General features: G+C 29.4%; 1 pseudogene across 1 annotated transcript; it reads left to right on the top strand.

Annotated features, from left to right (window-relative positions):
- Window positions 1–488: 488 nt before the first annotated feature.
- LOC102600343 (alpha-farnesene synthase-like) lies at window positions 489–4,183 on the top strand (annotated as a pseudogene). Its single transcript, XR_368820.2, has 7 exons — window positions 489–689; window positions 1,671–1,932; window positions 2,046–2,385; window positions 2,489–2,707; window positions 2,791–2,932; window positions 3,469–3,705; window positions 3,793–4,183. The product of XR_368820.2 is annotated as an alpha-farnesene synthase-like (transcript).
- Window positions 4,184–5,886: the final 1,703 nt, after the last annotated feature.

Here is a 5,886-nt window from a genome sequence, read left to right as displayed (position 1 = left end):
TCAATATAAAGAAATATATCTCGAGTTTAATTATTAATTAACTCAATACAAAAGAAACTTAAAAGATAAGAATGATTTAGGTTATATTATAGAAATTACTCATCTCTAAATTAGATATGGAACTCTTCATCATCCTCTAAGACTAAATCATTACGTATATATTTAGGTTCTAAGGAGAGACTCCAACAAAGCCAAAATATAATATTCTCTCCAATTAAAACAATATGACTTACTTTCATTTTAATTCGCTTAAAAAGAATGATCCTTTTTTTTTGGAACACTTTAATTTCAACTTTCCGCCTGACATGTTTAATTAAGACCACCAAATTAAAGGACATTTTGATATATTGACACAACTTTAATTTATGACCACAGAATTGAAAATTGTTCTTTATTTTCTTAAACTTTGTGTCAAGTCAAATAGGTGATTTTTTAAAACAAAGCATAACATAGAAATAATAAGATATACTAATTGAATATGATTTTGAGCTTATATATATCTTCCACATCTTTCAGTGAGCTATTATCTAAAACCATGGCTTGCATAAACAGTCTCTATTGCTTCAACCATGCAGACTCAGAAACTTCATCATACTATTGAAAAACAAAGTCATCCAGAAAGGATCTCTACCTATAAACCAAACATTTGGAAATATGATCATCTACTTTCTCTTACAAGTCAATATTCTGTGAGTATTCATAATCTTAAGTCATTTATTGCCTACTTTTATTTCATAGGATGTGTTTGTCGGTGAAGAGAATAGTTTTTGAAAAATATTTTCCAATTTTTCATGTTTCTCTGGTTAAAATTATTTTGAAAATGTTGTTTCTTTTTCTAAAATGAGGAGAATGACTTTTCTGGTGAAAATAGATCGAGAAAAGAAGTTTCCCCAGTATCCACGCTCTTCAACATGGTACTCTCTCCAAAACACCCCTTCGATCCTCCCCTATCCTTGCTCTCATAGTATTTATCTAGATTATACATAAAATACTTTTGAGATAATATTTTAATTTTCTTTCTATGCATCAAACACAAGAAAATAAATAAAGAACCACTAATTTTTCATGAAAACCTTTTCCATGGAAAAATCTCCTTCCTTGCAAAAATTTGAAGTGACTTGACTATGATTTGGGGTTGTGTTTCATTGTAGTTGGAGGTGGATGAAGAAATTAAATGGAGGGGAGTGGGTCGGGTTAAAAGAGGGATTCGGTAATTATTTAAGTAAAATTGGGTATTTTGAGTGGATGTACGGAAATCCATCCAATTGGGGTAGTTTTACTCCTTTGTCTCTAATTACTTATCCATTTTTAAATTAGCACATATATTAAGAAAATAGTAATTGACATAGTGAGTTTATTATTTTACTCCTATTAGTCATGAAGTGGATGAATTAAAAGTTTAAGATTTTCACGAACTTCTACATTCTCAAAGTAATTAATTGAGGGTTAAAATTTTTTGTCTTTTCTTAATTTGTCAAAATGGACAAGTAATTAAGAACAATTAAAAAAAGAAAAGTGGACAAGTGATTAAGAACGTAGTGATATTAAGTTTCACAACCACATGGTTAAAATTGATCCAATAGTATCACAAAAAGACAAATTTAACCAATAAACGAAAGTAGAGAAATATTTTTGACCCTATACTCCGTAATTATAATTTGTTCGTGCACGAAGGAAAGTACAAAATTGAAGCAGAAAAGCTAAAAGAGGAAGTTCGTTGCATGTTTTCAAACACTACTAGTCCAGTGGCTCAGTTAGAGCTTATAGACGGAATTGACAAACTTGGCCTAAGTGCTTACTTCGAGGTTGATACAAATGAAGCTTTGGAAAATACAATTTTGTACATGAAAACTAGTTCCAACTCAAAGGATCTCTATGCTACTGCATTGTGCTTTAGACTTCTTAGGGAACGTGGCTACCATGCTTCACAAGGTATTATCATATAAAACATCGACTTATGACCATTTAATATATTAACTCTTACTAATAAATTGAGCAAAAAATGACATTTTCCTCTTTCTACTTTTTATTTTGTTGTACTGCAGATATGTTAAAGGATTTGTTTGATGGGAAAGGGAAATTACCTCCACATGTAAAAACATTATTGGAGCTTTTGGAAGGGTCACATCTGAGCATTGATGGTGAAAAATTACTAAACGACATAAGATTGTTGTCTACCAAAAACCTCAAAAATTTAACATTAGATGTTGACAGATTTACTAGTAATCCCTTGGCATGGAGAGTGAGATGGTACGGCGTTAGAACACACATTATTAATACTGCTAAAAATTGCAACAACACAAATCCAATGTTGCTCAAATTAGCTAAACTTAACTTCAATATTATTCAAGCCACACACCAAAAAGATCTCAAAGATGTAATAAGGTACGTACTCCTATATATTAAATCTTTTTTTTTTCTTGACAGTTCAATCGATCACCTCAATTGTTTTATTGAATATTTTTGTTTTTGTGATCGAATTAAACAGATGGTGGAGGAATCTTTGCATAGTTGAAAGTTTAGGGTTTACAAGGGACAGAATAGTAGAAAGCTTCTTTTTTGCTGTAGGAATTGCGTCAGAGCCTGAACATGGAAGCATGAGAAAATGGCTAACCAAAGTGATTCAATTGATACTTATAATAGATGATGTTTATGATATTTATGCTTCTTTACCCGATGTGCAACAATTCACCCGTGCCATAGAGAAGTACGTATGTCCCTTCACACGTTATTAAATTTATTCATATAATTAAATACAATAATCATGATAATTGACCTAATTTTAATTAGGTGGGATCCAAAAGAAGTGCAAAGGCTACTAGAGTGTATACAGATATGTTTCAAAGCGTTGCATGATACAATGGAAGACATATCTGTTGAAATTCAACGACAAAAAGGTGGCCCTTCACCATTACCTCATCTCAAACAAGTGGTTAGTATTAAACTACTCTATTTATACTAATCATTTTTGTTTAAGGGACGTATGAAATTTGTAGGGTACAAATAAAATTAAAGTGAATGTAATTTCTTTAATTTGTTGCTAAATTGGACCTTCGTTTAAACTTTAAATTTGACTACACATAGTCTTATTATAAGAGAAGTGCAATGACTACACATTAAGAAGTGCTTTACTAATGGCAACAACAAATTGCAAATATTAACGTTGTTTTATGAGATTAGTGATATTATTTAAATAAACCCATCATCCAATTATACAGGTGTATCAAACTAAGGATCCAAGTTATCGGCTATCTTGGTTATGGCATGAAAAGAACATAAGATCAATTCCCAAAATAACCAATTTTCCCCTCAACAATTGGAAAGTTGAAATTTTTCTCTACTCAACTTTTTTTTTGTTTTCTTTTGTCTAATAACCTGTGCCTATTCTACATGTGTTTTACATGATCTTTTTTTTTTTTTTCATGAATATATATATCTGACCTAATAATAATTGTTGCAATAATTCAGTGGGTCAACTTCTGTAAAGCGTTACTAGTGGAAGCAACATGGTACCACAATGGTCATATACCAACACTTGAAGATTATCTTCATAATGGGTGGACTTCATCTTCCGGTCCTTTACTTTCATTACATGTCATTTTTGGTCTCACAAATGAAAACCTTCATTTATGCAAAAATTGCCAAGAAATTATTTACCACACTTCCCTTATAATTCGACTTTGCAATGATCAAGGTACCTCAACGGTAAGATCTTAAAACTTTAACCTCTATTTTTTTTTTTGTTGATTATATTCTCTTTTGTAATAATATTAGTTGTATCGAGTATTGTAGGCGGAACTAGAGAGAGGTGATGTGGCTTCATCAATTATATGTTACATGCAAGAAGAAAATGTTTCAGAGGATGTAGCCCGAGAACATATTGAAAGAATAATTTTGAATTCATGGAAGAAGATTAATTATCATTTTAATAGCCTTTCTACATCACATCGAAAAATTATTAAGCATGTAATAAATGAAGCGCGAATGGCACATGTCATGTACCATTCTCGAGATGGATTTGGGGTCCAAGATGGTGAAACTCAAGACCAAGTCCTTATCAACTTGGTTGAGCCTATTATATAATCATTGTCTATAGGATTTATTATAATCTGCTATATGTATGAATAAGAAAGATACGAAGTTCCGTGTGGTAATATAGTATTAATTATGTGTTTACATATGATATTTATTTTGTGTACTTTAGATTTAAAATTTGTTATAGAATAATTGTTTATTCATTTTTAATAAATGATTTTAATAGATCATATATTCGTTTATGTGTCCATTTACTTATATAATAGATGATGTAAATGTATAGGGTTTAGCCGATTAAATCATCAATTCTTATAAATATGAAGTTTATGCTCACTATCTAAAATGGAAATTGGACAAAGCCTTTGGTATGATTATAATACAAAATTAAATATAATTTATTTTGATAATTAGAAATTTAGAATGATATAATTTCGACTTCTTGGCAAAAATCCTGGACAGCTTCTCCGGACTCCATTTTGGACACCTTTACAGACCCAATTTTATTGTATGGACTTGGCCCAGTAATTTGCAAAATACCAAATCAATTCTTAAGTGCACGAACACCTGTTTTGAGGTTCCTATTTAAACTTTTTCTTTTTTTTGGGAAATTCATTCCCCACAACCAAATAAGTATCTATATTATCAAAAAAAATAAAAAATCTTGATTCATAAAATATGTTAATAATTTACAAAACAAAGATTAAAAAATTTGGGTAAAAAACACAATAGCCACTCGACACCTTAGTAGCAAGTTTTTGTTTCAATTGTCTGGCCGTTTTCATTTATTTAAGTTTGAGAAACTAATATGAATTTTATAAGAAGTTTATACAGTTATATACACATTCTATATTGAATTTATACATTTTTATATCCAATTTTTTTGAGTGAGATATACACATTTTATACGTTTTTCATACAAGACAGTAGTGAGCAAAAATTCCAAGTCTTGAGCGAGATTACATAGTTCATACCAATTTTATATAGTTTTCATACATGAAATTTTGAATGAATTTTCTAAGCCAATAACAAAGTTTTGAATATATTGCAAAGAAACTCCTACTATATTTGATAAATTTCTAAGACTTTTTAGGCTTACACACAAAAACTCGTCCAACACCAAAGCTTACAACTAGACTAGTGAAACTTACACTTCATAATACTTTCACCCTCGCAGATTATATCGATGTGTTGCTATTATACCCAAGTCCGAAGCTCGTGCGAAAAACGCTTTTTAAAATTGTGCGGTAATTACAATTTGGATTCACATGTTGAATACTTCTAACTTAAAAGTTTGTAATTGACAACATTCTTTCAATCTCATTGAATGTGAATGCTTAATGGAACACAAAAAATAAGATACTCCATTAATTTAACCTATAGTTTAATAAATTTAAATTCTTGAAAGTTGTTTAAGTAGTAATATAGGAAAAGACTAAGACCATCTCCAATCCACCTCTATTTTACTCTCCATTCTCTATATTTGGAGAGTAAAATAGAGAATGGACACTCCAACCCACCTCCAAATCACCCTCTATTCTTCAAATTTAGAGAGTTGAATAGTAGTTCTCCAAATTTGGAGAACTGCTATTCACACTCTCTATTTCACTTTTTCATTATTTTATTATTATTTCTATTACTTTCTAATTAACATATTATTTTACATATAATTTCATTAATTAAATATCTAATATTCATAATTCTTTTTTAAATGTAATATAATATTTTTAAAATATTTTATTTAATATATACTATTTTAATTTGAAATAAATAGTATTTTAATTTTTTTTCTAATTTTCGTGAATAATAAAATTTTATTTTATTATTAATTTTCATTATAAAGAATATGCAAAA

The sequence above is a fragment of the Solanum tuberosum genome, unplaced genomic scaffold (genome assembly GCF_000226075.1).
Source record: "Solanum tuberosum cultivar DM 1-3 516 R44 unplaced genomic scaffold, SolTub_3.0 scf00590, whole genome shotgun sequence".
In the NCBI taxonomy this organism is placed as follows: Eukaryota; Viridiplantae; Streptophyta; class Magnoliopsida; order Solanales; family Solanaceae; genus Solanum; species Solanum tuberosum.
Note: the sequence above shows the minus strand (reverse complement) of the source record. Positions and strands in the feature narration are given on the sequence as shown.